At 37.1% G+C, this 19,705-nt stretch overlaps 1 pseudogene; it reads right to left on the bottom strand.

Annotated features, from left to right (window-relative positions):
• Nucleotides 1–246: 246 nt before the first annotated feature.
• LOC128535353 (cytosolic phospholipase A2 delta-like) overlaps nt 247–19,705 on the bottom strand; it is a 29,352-nt pseudogene continuing 9,893 nt past the window's right edge.

The following is a 19,705-nucleotide window of genomic DNA, read 5'->3' as shown; positions in this document are numbered from 1 at the left end:
TAATTAATATATTTTTTATTGGCAAAAATAGTTCCAAAGTATCTATAAACATGTACTGCATGCCAGAAAATGTACCCAGGAGCACTGCATTCTGAAATCACAGCTGGTGTGCACAATTTATATAAATACACATAAAGCAGACACTGGTATGTATTTCACAAAAGTAAAACATTCAGGATTTGTTTCCCAATAAAACCTGTAGTACATTAAAAACCAGACAGCTTCAAGGTGCAGCGAATCCTTTATTGACTGTGTGTCTTGTAATATAAGCACAATACAGGGAATCTGTTAGTCATTTATTAGAGAGATTAAACAATACCAGATCATTACTGTAAGTGAATTAGATAAAATTTATTCCAGAACCTCATTATAGACAAGATTTGCTTATCTTCAGATAAGTACAATAATAAATGCAAGTAATTCGCTTACACATTACAGGCTATGCTGTACCATGAAAATAACCCAGACTGACATGACTTCACATTACACAAAGTTAAGCATCACCAGAAAAGCCAGAAAGCAAAATTTGACAGTATTAAAAAGACACATCATCATCTGCCATTAAATCCCTGTGAATAAACTGTAGCTATAGATGGTATATAACTACCATATTACATTTAGTGTACTGATATAAATCTATTTATGGTTAAAGATTCAAGGAAATAACTGTGGTGTGGTTTAAATCTTACTAACACAAGATACACTTAGCGACTTCGTCCTTCATTCGTCCTACACTCCATTAATTTATTTTGCAATCATTTGTATAATCAGCTAAGGTCATGCTAACAAGCCCTTTTTGTTTAAAACTTTCTTTAGTGCATTTATGATGGTTTCTTTGTTGTTGACAATGTTGTAGTAGGAGAGGTCCACCATTCTTTGGAATTCTTGTGAAGAATATGTGAGGTTTGAGGTTACGTATGGAGAGGACGTTGTGCTCACATCAATATTTCCCTCTTCTAGCTCCTTCATTCCTCTTCTCTTTACTCCTGCAGTATGAGGACACAGACACACACATTCAGTATTGTCAGTCTTCCTTCATTCACTCAAGTTGTTTCTTCAGTTCTAAAATAATTAGCCACACTCACAAAAAAGTTGTAAAAAGTTTTGGCACTTTCTACTTCTAATTATTTATAATAATAATTTTAGATGTTAACTTTATTGAGTTCCTGTTAAAAGCATGAATCATGAAAGCTCTAGTGTTGAACAAAGTGTTTGATCTGAAATCACAAGCTTAATCTGTCACTAGGACCAAGAGAGTAATATTGACCATGCTCTTTGGGTGTAAAAGGTAACACACTCTTTTGTCAGCTGGGAATTGAACATTTCTAGATTTGGAGATTGTTCAGTGGTGTCAAAAGAATTCACATTTATTACTTGGGTAGAGGTATAGATACTAGGGTTTGAAAACACTTCTTTAAAAGTTAAAGTATCAACTCAAGCTTTTTACTCAAGTAAAAGTGTAAAAGTACTGGTTTTAAAACTACTTTAAGAATAAAAGCCTAGGCTGTGCCACGGGCCTATATACTGCACTAACACCTCATAAAAAAAAAAAAATGTGTTTTTGTTTGTTTGTTGTATTTTTTAACGGCCATAGTGATTTGGGATACTGTATATGGCAATTGAAAAAGAATGCATTTTAGTACAATGCAAATACATTAAAGAACCATATATGTGTACTACTGAGCATTAGCATGTTTCATGGAGAAGAAGATATGATAACTAGTTATCTATAAGTATTTTAGTGTGCAAAAAGTCAAACTTCATAGGCATGTCATCAGTAACCATAATTGGAATGTAAATGTACATCCAAGCTTAGCTGCAGGAATCTGTGAGGGCAGCATACAAGAAAATTATGTACGCAGGGCAGGCTTAGTAACAATTACTAATTATGGTTGTCTACAATAAACATCAGAATAAATGATTAATCGAAGTGATTATAATATATATATATATATATATATATATATATATATATATATATATATATATATATATATATATATATATGTTCTTCCTTGCTACCAAACTCCTTGCTGGTGCTTGGTTGTGACATTTCGCTCGAATCTTAAGTCTTTATCACGGACATCTTCGTCTACTTATTACAACGTTATCAACCGAAAATGCAATTTTATTCAAACGTCTTTGCTGGAGTGTGTGACGTGATGTCATGTGCAGGTGCGATGAATCGCGTACCAACCAATCGTATGTCGGAATTGTATGTTTATACTTTTCATCCAACCACAATCAAATTCGCTCCATTCAGATGGCGCGATTTATCTGAATGTTTTTTTTTTGTTTGTTTTTTGAATGACAAGCTGAAATAAAATAGGAGTAACAAGGCTATTTTTAAAATGTAAGGAGTAGAAAGTACATATACTGTAATTGCGTGAAAACACAAAATTTCTACTTAAGTAAGGTAACGAAGTATTTGTACTTCGTTACTTGACACCTCTGAGATTGTTTTTAATTATTATTATTATTACTTAATCTGATGTAAGAATTTTTAAGCAAACTCATAAAATAATCTAAATCCAAAATGCAAGTACATAAAGGATATTTACCTGGTGCTTTGTATTCTTTAAATGAGACATTGACCAGCGGAAAGTGGAGCACTATGGGAGCATCAGGATTCTGCTCATCCATGAAAACATACACTTCCTTTTTGGGCTGAGATGTGTACTTGCTGAAATCAATCTTTGGGAATGGCACCTGGTGGACAATGCAGTATTGCTGAGTGTCCTTTACGACCTGACACAATAGAAACATGTCAAGAGAAAAGCTTAATTTTTTAATGTTAAGTTCTTGTTTTAAAGAAAAAATTCGCTCATTACTCTTGCTCATTGTCTATACTGCTTTTCCTGTACAAAGTCTTGTGAGCCTGGAGTCTATTCCAGGGGACTCAGGGCATGAGGCAGGTTACAGTATATCCTGTATGGAGTGCCATTCCATCTTCGGGTACACAAGGACACACTCACTCACACTATGAGGATTGGTAAATGCCATTTAATCGAATCTACATGTCTTTGGACTGAGGGAGGAAACCGGATAACCCAAAGGAAACCCACCAAGCATGGGGAGAACATGCAAACTCCACAGACCCAATGTGTAAATTGAACCCTCAACCCTTAAGGTACAAGAAGTGCACACACTGCAAATAAAAAATATCTTGAATCTTTTTAGTTCACTTTTGTTACAGGGTTTCCTACATCCTCCACAATGCAGCCCTACTGTCTGCAGATCGTGGTGCCTGGGTGATCTCTTCCTTTATGCTAATTCTTTCATCATGCGTGATGACATCACATACCATTTTATAGACCACTAGCCAAACACAACTCAAAGAGACTGAATTGTAGGACTACTTTGCGTTCAGTAACTTGGAGTACAATGTTGCCAACAAGATTTCCACTAACTCTACACTGAATCCTGAATATGTAATTATCAAATTAAACTGAAGCTATTTACTCCACTTACTTCATGACATTAGTGTGAAAAGCCTCCTAGTAGTACACAGATTAAGTGAATTGAAATATTGTAATAAATAAACAGAAGATGTTTGTCAGGGATAACCCTTGGTGGTGGTGTTTTTTGGAACTTTTAGATAAAAATTTTATTGCGCGCCTGCTTTTACTTTACTGGCCTGATTAGTAGCATTATTTACTGTAAGCCCATGATTTTCTTTAGTTCCTTGTCCCTGTTTGGATCATCTGTGTTTTTTTTTTTTTTATATTGTTTTAGTTTGATATCTTGCTTTTTTTTTTATATTGTTTTAGTTTGATATCTTGCTTGGTTCTTGTGCTGATCCTGGTTTTGATGCTTTTCTTGTTTTAGGTTTGTGTTGGTTTTCAGTTTAATCAAGCATCTCAGCATCTACACTTGCACCATGTCTGGGACTACCATTTGTAACAGTGTAAAAAAAACAAAAACTGTAAAACCTTTAAAATTTCTCGGCAATCTTATTTAAGTAGTCAGTGAGTGTCCATTTTTATAAAATGTATATGTTAATTGAGTAAATGATTCAAATGATTAAAAATATACAAAGCATAAGAGAAACTGGACAAATCAACAGAAAAAATAGTGGAGTGCAAATATTCAAACTAGTGAATTTGTAGACGAATCAAATAAGAAAAATGAGGTCTGACCATTTGAGATGTCGAAATTTGGGCTTTTGGTGTACAAGTTGTGCAGGAAGAATCCTTTAAGGAAGTTAAACACACGGCTGATGATGGGGCGATCATTCAAAAACTTGGAAAATGCTGAAGCATCTGAATCGACCCGTAAAGTATCCAGTGCTGGACGCTTCCCATCTGTCTCTACAAGCCCAAGAAAATTGCTTGTTAACAAAACATAAAATAATAAACGAGAAGACTAGTAAGTTTTTTGTCAGTAGAAAAAAAGGAAAATGTAACTAGAACTAGCTGAACAAATAATACATCCACATGCAGAAAAAAAAAATCTGAAATAATTGTTATTCTAAATATTGCCCAAATGTTTGTAGACCTGGGTTGGCACAGTGGATTTCGATTAGCCTCATATCTGTGTGTATGGAGTTTGTATTTTTCTCCCTGTGCTCAATGTGTTTCTTCTTGTAGTCAAAAGACATGCAGATTAGGCTAATTGGTGTTCATAAATTGCCTGTAATGTGTGAAGGTGTGTGTGTGTGTGATGGGTTGTGCTTTTTTTGTCCTCCAAGTTGATCCTTATTTTCTTCATTCCTACTGTACATTTCTTCCCTTTTTTCCTTGTTTCCTTATTTCCTTTTGTTGCTTCTTTGTTTCCTTCATTCCTTTTGTTACTTCCCAATATTGTTAACACTAGAAGCGCCGAGCAGCGGTCATTTGACCGCAAGGGGGTAAAAAAAAAATAATACTTAGCTTTTGTCATCCTTGTTTGTTTATTTATGCCCTTTATACAGTATATGCCCTTTTTTCCATCCTTGTTTTCCGTCTTCCAATAAACCTTTTTCATCCTTCTTTTTTTGTTTATGTTGATCTTTTCATAGCTAGCGCAGGCTACCAACCAAATCTAGCTGTATCAATGCTGTGCTGATATTTAATACAACAGCACTCTCTCATGTGATATTGCTTAATAAACACATTCATATGTTTATTTGTAGTTGTCATATTTTTTAATTTAAGGAAAAGATCATTTTTAACAATTGAGTGTCTGTACCTTTAATGAAGTTGACAATAAAGGGTAACAAAGCTGATATGAACATGAACTTACCAATCTTGTCTACCATTTCTCCAGTGGAGGATGGTGTCACTCCAGTAAATTTATTCCACAACTGCATCAAATTATTAGAGAAAACACTGCTCCAAATGCCTACACACAGACACACACAGTTACATTAGTATTAGTTTGACAGTATACTTATAATGTGGCAAATGGAGACGAAGCAGGGGATTGTGAAGCTTTCTCTATCACAAACACAGGACTGACCCATGAGGAAGGAGATGCGCGTTTCTGGCAGCTTCTTCACCACATGACCTAGGTAGAACTCACTCCCAAAATTTTCTGCAGGGACAAATGCTCCATATTTGGAGAATCCTACTTCGAATGGGGTAAACTCACACCACTCTTAGAGTACATGGACCAGGAAACAAAAGCAAAATAAATGCACTCAAACCAGAATGTAATAAATGACACCAAATACTGTTCTGAAATACTGTATAAGGTGAAGGATTAATGTGCAGTTTTTACCAGGGATGGTGGAACCACTTGAGTCCTGCATGTTTACTGCTGTATAAATTGGGAGAGGGTTCTGGCCCTCAGAGACTGCCTTTTTCTGGTCAGACAGTGTATCTGTATGTTCCTGAACCAAAAACAATTTTTGATGTTACTTTTCTTCTTAGATTTTACAAGCAAGAATATAAATTAAGGATATAGTCAATAGCAATTGTTGAACTGTTGTGGAACTGTTTTATGAAAGCAATATTACAGTTGACATCATGCAGTTTTGCTGAATATCGTCACAGTTATGATGCATGTTATCTTTTTCATGTCTTGTTCACTGCACAATGTTTGCACAGTTATACTGTACATAACAATACCATAGTTTTATTACCTACTGCACCTTCTGTACATTAATTACTCTTACTCAAGCTACAGTAACTAAATTTCATTGGCTTTGTACATGTACTTTGCACAATGACAATAAAGTTGCATGTAATCTAAAATAAAATAAAACAAAATCACAGGTTTTTATATATGTACTCATTCAAAATTTTTAACACTGGTGTATTTTTAAATTATTTAACCTTTCACTGACAGTGTACTTGGATTTCTGTGCCAATAGAGAAGCAGACCTTTCCAAAGATGAGCTGCTCTATAACAAGTCCCCAGGTATCAACTAATGAGACTGAGTAGCCTTCTTTCTCCCTGTTTTCCAGCTCAGGGTGATAATAATGAAGGCGTGTAGGAGAGAAGACACTGGCTGGGCTCTTAGCCAACTCCTTCTGAGTAGATGCTATCACTTTATCCAGGCCTTCCTTTGACCAAAATGGGTCAGAGTAGAGACTAGCAGTGCCCCTTAAACAAAGGAAGAAAAAGGAAGAAGGTAGCATCAGATTATTATTATTATTATTATTATTGTTTTTAATGGTTTTTGACACACAATATTAATCCAGAAACACAAAACCGTTTATATATTGTTATCCCTGTTTCCATCTGTTACAAAACTGAAGAGATGAATGTGTTCTTTTGATTTTCTGACATTATAATGCAAATCTTTAGTTGAATTCACTGACGAGTCTCAGGGTAGATCATGGTGAAATGCAGCTTGTTTATCACATGACTGCATATGAAATGTATATAACACAGTATTGTATCAATATTGTACGTTTTTGACATAAGAATAGAGAAAATTCGTATTGAGACGCGGATTTTCCAATAGGAAATAATGTAAATGCAGATAATCTGTTAAAGTAAAGGGAATTTATGATTCCTCTTGGCACTGGCTGCTTTTAAAACAAAACTAAAAGTGGCTTCCATTTCTCCTTCCTCCCTGATAACATGTAGCGCAGCCACATAATGGGTTTTTCTAAAGCTGCGGATCATTTTAACACCGATCGCCATTTTTCCAGTCGCTGCATAAGACTGTAAATCTTTCTGTCTCTGTGCAGATACATCTAAATTCTGCACGTATAAGAATACACATAATCTTAGTTAATTAATGAATATAACAAACATTCTTGGGACCAATGGTACTATGTCTTCACCAAATCTTGCACAAAATGCAAAAACCAACAAACAAACATGTTTGCATCAGTGAATGGGTTTACAAGTTTTAAATGGCTACACGCAACTGGCTTGACTGCTTCGAAGCAAAATTTTGGTTTGTAAGTCGAAAATTCTCAAGCTGGGGCATTTGTATGTTGAGGATTCACAGCATCGTGTACTGTACTCCTAAGTGTATTTCAGCTTGTGATGTGCTTTTACACCCACCAGGTGGAGCCAGAAACTGCAGTCATGTAGGTTATGACATCGAGCAGGCCGAGGCTCTGCAGTCCTTTCAGGGAGCCGTACATGCCTGTCATGGCCCTGGAGCCGCCTCCTGAACACACCACAGCCACTGTTGGCACCTAAACACACACACATTCACAAATGCACGCAGCTTTATATGCTAAGAAGGGCTGCTTACTTTTCAGAGAATATCAACCAGTTTAAAAGGTGCTTTATTGACATATGACACTTGTATAGCCAAGGGTCAGAATCAAGACACAAAATAACAACAAACATAGATGAAAAAAATACACACACATTTGTGCAGTCAAAAATTAAATTTGATTATCTTTATTTTGTTTGTCAGCCTTTTAGTGTTCTTATGAATATAAAAAGGACCACATGATTAACCTCAGTGCCAATATTTTATTGTAACTATGAATATTGACATGTATTTTCCTCTTTGAATAATATTATGCCATGCCCCTCAATCACTCTATTAATGCTCCAGCTGGTGTGTTACTTTGGTGCCATCTATAAATAAGTTAGAATGTCAATTTACTTTATTAGATTGTTAATCTGTTTAGGACTGTTGTGACTGTTCTAATTATTATCCCTTCTTTTGCGATTGATTGATGCATTATGCAAATATTATTTCTCTTTATTTGGAAAGAAAATAAGGGGCGGATCTTCATGCTGGTTCGCTCTGGCCTCAATGCACAATACAGTGTGGAAGTGGGTACAGAAAAGTATCACCCCACTTAAAAATATTCACATTTTGTTGCTTGGCAGCCAAAAATAAAAACAGTTCCCTTTTGTTTTATCCAGCTATATTTATTCTGGTTACAAGTCATTTTAGGAGGGGATTGATCTTCTGATGAAAGGAATTACACTAAGTAAATACAACTGGGTTTTTGTCTTCATGTCAGACTTCAAAGCAACAAAATGCAATTATTTTAAAAGGGGGTAATTATTTTCTATAACCATTGTATCTTTTGGAGGGCATGATGTAGCGTTTCGACTTCAAAATAAAAGCTATGTATAGAATCATTAGAAAGAGGTTGGAGCTCAGTGATTGCATCTTCCTCAAATAATTGTTTTTAATATGAAAGTGTGAGTAATTGAAAGTGTGCTGTGAGAGTCTGTGGAGATGAGTGATTGCATGAAAGTTGTCAGCTCTGCTTACTGTAAGTAATGCAACAGTACAGTAAAGATCTCCATCACATTGATTACATGTTGCCCATTTAGTTTTTATAATCCATTTCAATATGCAAATGTTGTAGGATCCTTTTATGTGATAGGTAAGATTTAGGTTAGATTTATATCACATTACATCATATCATACTATTCTATTCTATTCTATTCTATTCTATTCTATTCTATTCTAGGTTAAATAGTTTTATAATTACAACATTTACATAAAAAATAGTTAAATATAAACTAGAATTTCTTGATTTCCTTTTTCAGTAAGAGGGTGGCGGTGCAGAATGTGGGAATGGTAAAGGGGGTAAATACTTTTGCAAGGCACAGTACATTTTTGACTTGTACAATACCTTTGTGGGATCCAAAGGAGTTTGAAGGTTAAGAATTTTCTGCAGTGCACGAGAGACCACCTCTTTCCTCTTCACCAGAAACGCCTTCTCCTCTGCAGGTATATCAAAATCCAGACGCACCTTCATGTCCTTCTCAGAGCTACACACACACACACACACACACACACACACACACACACAGAAGTCAAAATAATGAAATAATCAAAGTTTAAAACATTATTAAGTTTTACATCATTCTTTATACACTGATCAGTCATAACGTTGGGTCAGGGGTTTCGGCATAGGCCTACAGTTTGGAAGATCCCAGGTTCAAATCCTATGACCACCGAATGTTGACAGGGCAGGATCAGGCACACTTAACACTCTTCAACGTTTACAGTGACCAAAGGTCAGCCTGGACAAATAAGCCTGATCCACAGAGACCTCCCCCCGCCGCCAACCCACAGCACTCGAAGTATCCACCCTAATGTCCTGTTTCCTTACACCATAGCACATCCACAGTGGTCTTGTGTAGTCAAGCCCCAAGGTTACAGAAACACCCTGGCTACACAAGAACAACCTAAACCTAGTTTTTTTAAATAATATATATTTTTTTATGTTTTGGCTGATCAGCGTATAAAGAATAAATTAAAGAATGAATTAATTAATGTCTTTATAATAAGTCCAAATAAGTCTAGTTGCCAAATTTGAACAAGATGTCGAAAAAAATGACATTTGTTTAGCAATACCTGTCCACTCTGTTTAAATGCAACTCTACCTTGTCCTGTGGAGTAAAACAAACATTTTTTTAGTACTTATTTTAGTACTTAAACCTATTCCAAATATTATATATTCCACTCATTCTATAATTTTGGGTATGCTCCATGTCTCTTGATGATAAGTAAATTTATTCTAAATATTTTATTCCAAATGGAAGGGAACAGCCGAAAGACAAAGAAGAAGATTTTATTTAAAAGTTTTATAATTTAATCTATTAAGGGAATTTGTTATAATATCACACAAACATTATGTGCATCCTATGGTTCGATTAGCTTGGCAGAATATTTAAATAATTACCAAATAGCAATTTTTGCTGTCTGCTTTTGCAACTCAGGATTTCAAAATAGTTCCTAAACAAGACTAACAAAACATGATTCAACATTTAATTGATTTTAAAAGTCTAAATAGTAAAAAAAAAAAAAAAAATAGAACTCCATCTCTATTCTGTTTTTTTTTTTTTGCATAGGAAACAGAAAGCTTATAGCCTATCGCAGGGGACCCAGGGTATGAGGGGCGTACACCCTGGGAAGATGTCAGTCTATCAGAGGGCACACAGACACTCTCACACTGTGGGAAATATGGAAAGGCCAATTAGTCTACTCCACATGTCCATGGACTATTAGAGAAAACCAGAGAACCTGGAGGAATGTCACCAAGCACATAGAGAACATGTAACCTGCACAGGAATCTGAGGCAGAAATCACCTATAAAATGTATTAATGTCTGACGATCTGTCAATCTGTCTTTCCAAGCTAGCCAGCTAATTAGGTCTCTAAGTTAGCTCGTTTTCTTTTTGTTAATTTATGTTGTTAATTTATGTTGTCATGTCAATCTGTCTTGTCTCAGCTAGCCAGCTAAATAGGTTGCCAAGTGACCAGCATCAAATTATGTCATTATTCGATGTGGAATGCAATTTAAATACACTGTGGTAGGTGTTCTCTCATTTTCGCAATATTATATAAATAAGAGCTCACTGTTATTGAGTATAATAATTGACTTCCAACTATGTTACATACATAGTTGCTTAGCCGTGCAAAAATACTCTGCACTGTTCAGAACTCCGCAGGCTGCTACCCCGCTGCGTTCTGAACAGGCAGAGGCGTGGACATATAAGACACGCAGTTGCCAGGCAACACCACAATCAGCCTGAACGCGCCACATCTGCCGGCATGTTTATTTAAGGGTCCTGATACCTCCGAACTTTGTGCGATCATTTAGGTAGAACTGGTAAGGTATCAGGGCCAAAGAAGCAAACAAGGAAAGACAGCAAGACAGCCAGATGAGCGTGCTTAAGAGAGGGAGAGAGAGGCAAAGACCAGCCTCTGTCTCCCAAAAACGCCGGCGTGAGCTAGAGAGAAAGAGAAACAACACGCTTAAGTTCAGCGTGCGCTCTTCGTTATAATGCAAAGCACAAATTAAGAAACTATCTTTCCGATAAATCCTTGGTAAGGGCATAGTCCCCGAGAGGATATAGTTTTGTTTTAGTTTTCAGAGCCTGTCTGTTCTCGTGTAGACGGTGGAGCTCTGTTTATTGTGTTTTTTTTTTGTTTTCTTTTATTTTCTTTTAAGTTTCTAATTAATAATCCCAAGCTCTCTCCAAAATAAAAAAGTCTTCTTGTGCGTATTACAAGTACTCTCACATACTCCTATTTTATTAACCCCCCCTTAAAGAAGAAACACAATACTGAAAATGATTTCTACTAACATGATGAGTCAAAGAAAAAATTATTTTGATTGAGAAGGTTTTAAGCAAAAAAACAAAAAAACAAAACTTAAAGTTAGTGTTAAATGTTACCATTAGTCAAAATGAATATCCTGAGTTGTCTTACCTTTTCCACAGGAAGAGTAAGTGTAAATTCACTTGTGGCTGCAAAAAGGCTTACAGGGACTACTGCTGGTTTGGAGGTTCTATCATTCTTCAACTATCCTCGTACAAAACAGATAGACATGTGAACAACAAAAAGAGAAAACAGATAATAGCACATACTCTATATCTATGCCTTAAATAAAAATTGTACTGGCTCTTGTTCTGTGCTTTACTGATTATAAACTATTCTTGGTTTCTTTAAGAGCAAAGTAAATACTGTTACATATGATTTTATAATGATATTAAATGCATAATAATGTAACACAAATTGTACCATGCAGAGTCCAATCTCAGTCTCCAGGTATTTGTTGATGTAGTAGTGAAGAATCTGCATGAGGTTGCTGTTCTTGGACATTGAGATTACTTGGTTTTCATTATACGCCCCTCTTAAGGTTAACAACATGTCATGTCGAACTAAAATACACAAAATTAACGGACAATCATTCTGTGTAACATTTATTATACAACTAATTACATAATACATCCCTCTTAATTGCTTATGTAGCACTTTTAACTATTATATTATATTATATTATATTATATTATATTACATTATATTATATTATATTATATTATATTAGTATGATTATTATTATATACTGTATAGTTTTTAGTGGACACATTGTATCTTACAGTCCTTTGGCAGTTTGCTTAGCTTCACCTCCAGAGTAGAAAGAGGGGCGGCCTAAAATCACAACAAAATGAGTAAGATGAATAAACCCAGCACACACAATTCCCTTCTTAAGCGAATCTTGTGTGTATGTTAAAACCATATTTTAGAATGGTATGTATGGGTGTGTGTGTGTGTGTCTACTCCATACAGGCTTTTTTTGATTATGTAAAACAGTACAGAAAGCTTGTAACAGAAATAACCCCTAAATTACATTTTTAACCTTAAACTTTTAAACAAGCCTTCAGATTTTTTTATCTGCCATTTTTGACAATACTGTTCTAAACCCACCAACACCTTATACCCCTATCTCACCTACGCGGTTTCGCGCTGTGGCCATAAGTATGGTTTATCATGATTCACCGCAAGTTTTTGACACTGTGAGTATGTTTCCATATTTCCAAGCGAAAAGTTAAAAAGTTAAACGTTAAATTTTTTTGCCGGCCCTCGCAGAAGCTTGCGGTCCTTACAGAACTTTGCGGAACGCCAGCGGAACGTCAGCAAGCAATCGCGGCGACTCACAGTGCCTAACTCCGCATCACATCGTGAGTCAAACCGCGTAGGTGAGATAGGGGTATTAGCATTGATCCTGTTCTGTACTGAGCTATAATTAGGAGTGGACTAAAATTCCTCATTCATCTAAGCCAACGTTCAGGACTGCATTGTTATTGACAATGGTTAATTGCACTTTTTGCTGCACAAGTGAGTTGCAAAAGATAGGGTTAGGTGCACATACTTTTGGGATAATTTTCCTTAATGCATAAATTACCAAGTATATATTTATTTGCTTATCTTGCTTAATAACTTTTATTACTCACGTGTAAGTCAAATTATGTTTAGGTCACAGTGGTGCAACAACAAAACTCTAAAACTTTCACAAACTTTTAATCACCAATCTATATGTTTACCAAATTTCTTTTGAACTTTAATTCCTTGTTGAACTTAACTTTATTAAACAGCAATACATAGTTATATCCAAATATTTTTCCCCACATTACACCTTTAAATAGTTGGTTGTTTAAAAAATAATAGCTAGAACAAGTGCTTACCACTAGCACACCATTAGAGCAGTACTGACCAGATGCTTCAACACTGTAACACAAACCAAAAGACTTATAGATATTTAAACCTTTTTATTTTATTTCTGAACTAAGAAAAGTATAGAGAGTAAAAATTAAAGCATTAAGTTTAATATTTCTTAGAAAAGTAATATCCTTATTGACAAAGCATGTTAATGCAAGCAATAAAAGAGCCATAAAACACACCAAGTGTTGGTGTGATATGGTCCAATGCAAAGAAGATCTATTATAAGGAATAAAATAAACATAAAGCAAATCAGTTGTTGGTTTGATGTGTCTTAATGCAAAGTAGATCTACTGTTACATCACAGACATCAAAAGTGCTTTTGATAATTTTTTTTAATAGTTATTATTCATTAGATTTACATGTGGAGTTTAGATTTGCATGTGAAGAGTTCAGTATTTGTTTATTGTTTAGAGAAAAGCTAAAATTCCTATCGTCTGATGTATTTTAGCATAGATTTGAACTATAAACAAAAAGTTTTTGTTCCACTGCAGGAGAACTGTTCAGCAATAAGTATGTGTTGCTGTTTTGTGCTTAATTTTACACCGCAAGGCCATATTTTTGGGGGTTGTTTTTTGGCTAAACTGGATGTGAGACACATTGTGTTGTCTGTTCATGTATAAAATCAGTTGTGAATACTGTATGTTTAATTAAATTTCACTAAAAGCCCCCTCCATGCTTTTTGATCAGTAGCGATTTTTTTTTTTACCTCTCTGTGATCTCAAATTCCACCCACAGCTTGTCCTTCCGCTGACAACAAGAACAGCAATAATTATGCCATTAACAGCAGTAATTATGTTTACATAAATATAATACTATATAAAATATTACATAAAACATTATAATAATATACAACAGGTTTATTTTTCTTTTTAGTGCACAATAGGATCATAAAGTATGGTGAAATTCATGGCCATAAAGTCAGTAGTTGGGAAAGACAAAATCCATCCCTAATTCCCTCCTCCTGGCAACCCCCACCAAATTTTACAATATTTTCTAAAATCCTATTGTAATATATTGTTTGTCTTTCTTTCTCTCTTCAACCAGTTAGTATTTGGTCAAATCATCAGTATATGCTTCTTTCCTTACCTCATGGCAGTTGTTTTTCCTGCTTTGTAAACATCCTTTTTCTCCTCCTATGCTACTCACCCTTCAACTTCTCTGTACGTAGAATAATGTTGTATAGTGTTGCTTGCCTTGATGTTCAGGAATACTTTACTAAAGATTTATTCTGTAAATGGCAATTATTATTATATTAAGGAATATTGACTCATCGCTTGTAGTACTGTTCGCTTCTATTATCTGACTAGTACTAATTTTCTCACTGCAATTTTTTTATTTTAATTCTACCCAAAATCTAGTAATCGTTACAGCCAGCATTCCTCTTGCTCATTATAATAATAATAGCTCACAAATCATTCAAACAAACAGTAATAATGCTATTTATCCTAAGCAAGTACACCAGCTATACATTAAATAAAAACTACTATTGCTTACATAAATACATACTGTATCCAGTGCAACATAAATGATTGATACTCACACTTCACACTTCAACATAAATGATTGACACTCACACTTTTTGACAAATGCAATCTAATAAAAAAAAAGAGGAAGTGACCCTGCCCGGAGGAAGACAGAGGGCCCGACAGCGAGCGCCTGGTGGCCGGGTCTGCCATGGGGCCCGGCCGGGCACAGCGCGAAAGAGCAACGTGGCATTGACCCCTGTCCTCCCCCAACTCGTGGACCCACCACCTGCGAGAGAAACCGATGGGGTTGGATGCGCTGTTATTTGGGTAGCAGTGAAGGCCGAGGGCCTCGACGGACCAGACCCAGGTGGCAGAAGCTGGCTCTGGGGACATGGAACATCACTTCTCTGTGGGGAAAGGAGTTGGGGGCTCTCACTGTGGTTTGTGATTATGCTCCAAACAGAAGTTCAGAGTATTCTTCCTTCTTGGAGACTCTGAATGGAGTACTGCATCGGGCTCCAGTAGGGTTTCCATAGTCTTGCTGGGGGACTTTAACGCACATGTGGGCAATCCGGGACGAAGATACTTGGAGGGGCGTGATTGGGAGGAATGGCTCTCTGGTCTAAACTCGAGTTTAGATACCATGTTCGAACATAGGATTGCTCATAAGTGTACTTGGTACCAGAGCACCTTAGGCTGAAGGTCATTGATCGATTTCGTGATCGTATCACCTGACCTGAGGCCATATGTCTTAGACACTCCGGTCCCACATGTACCTTCCCTGTGGAGTGGACACCTGTGGTTAGGGAAGCTGTCAGACTGAAAAAAGAGTCCTTCAGGGATATGTTATTCCAGGGATATGTTATCCCTCTAGAAGCAGTTGCAAGGTACCAGCGGCCTCAAACGTGTGGGAGAAGCTCGGAAAATGCATGGAAAAGGACTTTCGGGCAGCACCAAGGTGCTTCTGAAAAAACGTCCGGAACCTCAGGAGCGGGAACCGGGGAACCACCCAAGCTGTGTACAGCAAGAATGGGACACTGCTGACCTCGACTGAGAGGGGAATCGGGTGATGGAAAGAGCACTTTGAGGAACTCCTGAACCTGACTAATTTACCCTCTGTTGCAAGAGGATGACGGCGATCGGATTGTTTTGGATGCTGGAACTGCTACCCCCGCGACCCGATTTTGGATAAGCAGTTGAAGATGGAGGGATGGACATTTACAGTTTCGGTACAAAATAAGATTTTTACCTTATCATTATCTGTACTGGCTGTAGTGAAGCATTGTTATTGACATAGTGTCAACTAGGGTTTATTTTTTATTTTTTGGCTATTTTTAATTTTATGCTTAGTATTAATCTTGGGATTAAATGTCACTGTTAGTCTTTATCATATTTAGCCTGGATATTTTAGTCAGAGAAACCCTTTAGTAATTTAGTCTAGTTTTAGTCAATGAAAACACAACATTTTAGCAATAGGATTATTATTAATTAACCCTACAGTCAATCTAGTCTAATTATATGTATTTATTTATTTATTATTTAACCATCACGACAACTGCTGCATGTCCATATTTTTACAATCCATATTCATTAATATGATATGAAAGATTTGTATGCAAAATGCAGCTAATATAGGAGAATGTATTGTTACCCTTTCTTTCCCTTGTTTTTATTTAAAACTTAAAACCTTTAAAGCTTTCTGCTGGCTCCTTAATTGTTGCCCCATTTTTTGGAAGCTGGACAATTCTAGATAGCCATCACAATTTTTCAATAATGAAACTCACTGTGCTTCAGTGCCTTATATAATATGCCTTATATAAAGTTCTCCTGTGCTTTTTCAAGAATCTTATCTTGGATCTGTTTGACTTTGTGAATGTCATGGTGTATTGTTTCCTTAGAACTGCACATGGTTGAACAGTCAACATTGAACATTAAGGTTTCTGTAAAAGCATTTTTTCGCTTTAAAAACCGAACAGGGATTTTCAGCAACAGCAGCATGCTTAGATAAACAGTGTGAATGGCCTGATATATTTAATGAAACCAAAAATGTTAAAATCATTAATAAAATTTATTTTTTCCCTAGACAGTTCAAATTTAAGTACTGTATGTGTTCCATATTGATAATATTACAGTACCTACATGAACTCCCCCATATACTGTACAATAATTTGCTAGCATACTTTATACAGTAACAATCTAAGTTACTTCTCATGGAGCTTATTAAACCTTACATGTGTGCAGAAATGTGTATAAAGAGAGTTGAAGTGTAACAAAGTTAATATTTACATTTTTGTTTGGTTGTGACTTGCTAACTTTTTTATGAGGTGAACCTGGTAAATATTACATATGGAATTATGAGTTTTTTTCCTCTCAGTTAAACAAATGATAATGATGTTGTTCCTTTCACACGCTCCTGCACACCAAACCTGGAACTACTTTCCATCATGTGTCGTCCTTTTTATTTACCTCGGGAGTTCACATTGGTCATAATCAGTGCCGTTTATATTCCACCACAAGCGGACACGGACACTGCCTTATGCGAGCTGCATGAGACACTCACACAGCACCAAACACAGCATCGGGACGCCAGACTTTTATCAGCATATCACATGCCCCACCAGGGGTGAAAGGACACTAGATCATTGCTATACAACGGTCAAGGACGGCTACAAGGCACAATCTCGTCCACGGTTTGGTAAATCCGACCACGCCGCCATCTTACTCATGCCAAAATACAAACAAAGGCTAAAACAGGAAGTTCCGGTTCAGAGGGAGGTCGCGCGCTTGACGGAACAATCGGTGGCCGCGTTACAGGACGCACTTGTTGACGCAGACTGGGACATGTTCAAAAACAGCTCCTATGATGACGTCAGCATGTTTACGGAAGTGGTTGTGGGATTTATTGGGAAACTAGCGGATGATACCGTGAAAAAAAAGACTATTAGAACATTTCCCAACCAGAAGCCGTGGGTGGATAAAACCATCCGCGACGCTCTGAGATCTCTTAACATCACCGAGCATGACGTGAGGAGAGCCTTCAAGAGAGTGAACACCAGGAAAGCAGCAGGACCAGACGGCATCTCAGGCCGTATCCTCAGAGCCTGCGCAGACCAGCTAGCACCTGTGTTCAAAGAGATATTTAACCTCTTTTTATCTCAGTCGGTGATCCCCACATGCTTCAAAGAGTCCATCATTGTTCCTGTTCCGAAGAAACCTCATCCTGCTTCTCTCAATGACTATCGCCCTGTAGCCCCTTACCTTAGTAGTGATGAAGTGCTTTGAACGCCTGGTCAGAGACTTCATCATTTCATCACTACCAGACACACTGGACCCACTACAGTTCGCTTACCGCCCAAACGGCTCTACGGATGACGCTATCCCACATCTCCTTCAAACATCTCTAACTCACCTGGACACTCGGAGGGGGAATTATGTGAAAATGCTCTTCATCGACTACAGCTCTGCATTTAATACCATAATTTTCTCCACACTAACCACCAAGCTGGAGCACCTGGAACTCAGCTCATCATTGTGTCATTGGATCTCCAATTTTCTGACTGGCAGACCACAGGCTGTAAGGATGGGCGGACATGTCTCAGCCTCCCTCAATCTCAGCACTGGAGCCCCCCAGGGTTGTGTTCTGAGCCCCCTGCTGTACTCCCTGTACACCTATGACTGCGTGGCCACTACCAACTCCACCACCGTCATCAAGTTTGCTGACGACACTGTTGTGGTGGGCCTGATCACGAACAACGATGAGTCGGTCTACCTGGAGGAGATTGGAAATCTGGAGAACTGGTGCCAGAGGAACAATCTCCTCCTGAACGTCAGCAAGACAAAGGAGCTGATAGTGGACTTTTGTACAAAGCAGGAGAAGAACTACCAGACCCCCGTCATCACCAGGAGCCCAGTGGAGAGAGTGGACAGCTTTCGATATCTCGGTGTTCACATCACGCAGGACCTGTCATGGTCCTGTCACATCAACACCGTGGTAAAAAAGGCCCGGCAGCGTCTTTACCACCTCAGACGCTTGAGAGACTTCAGACTGCCCTCCAAGGTGCTCAGGAATTTCTACTCCTGCACCATAGAGAGCATCCTGACGGGAAACATCACTACCTGGTTTGGAAACAGCACCTTGCAGGACAGACGCGCTCTACAGAGAGTGGTGCGATCAGCTGAGCGCACCATCCATACCAAGCTCCTTGACCTGCACTCAATCTACAGCAAGCGGTGCTAGATCAAAGCCAGGAAGATAGTGAAGGACCTCAGCCATCCCAACAATGGACTGTTCTCTCTGTTGCGGTCTGGGAAGCGATTCCGCTCCCTGAAGGCCAACACAGAGAGACTGAGGAGGAGCTTCTTTCCACAGGCGATAAGGTCTCTCAACCACAACACAACACAGGACTAACTACCATCTTTTTGTAACTCCACGGCACAAATCACTTTACATAATGCACAAATCACTTTAAATAAAACACTTTACAAAGTCACTTTTTTGCATACTTGCACACCACAGTCATTTAAAAATTCTAAATCTATATTTTTATATTTGATATATTGATATTTTGCTTTTTTATAGATATCTTGTTCTTATTTGTAAAGTTTATTTTACTATTACTTTGTACAGTACATTTGCACTAGTTAATCTTATTTTCTAACGTATTTCTCTTATTACAGTACATTTAAAAAAATGAACATGGCTACCTGTTACATGTACTAAAATGTAATATGTGTTTTGTACATAATAATTTCATGTTTCAAAGATGAACATGAATAAATTATGTTGTATTTGCATAAAATTCAACAACTTAACATGTATTAGATTTAATCATGTTGAGATAAACCAAAGAGATCTTGTCATTAT

Source organism: Clarias gariepinus, chromosome 13, assembly GCF_024256425.1.
Source record: "Clarias gariepinus isolate MV-2021 ecotype Netherlands chromosome 13, CGAR_prim_01v2, whole genome shotgun sequence".
NCBI lineage: Eukaryota > Metazoa > Chordata > Actinopteri > Siluriformes > Clariidae > Clarias > Clarias gariepinus.
This window is presented reverse-complemented; position numbering and strand designations above follow the sequence as displayed.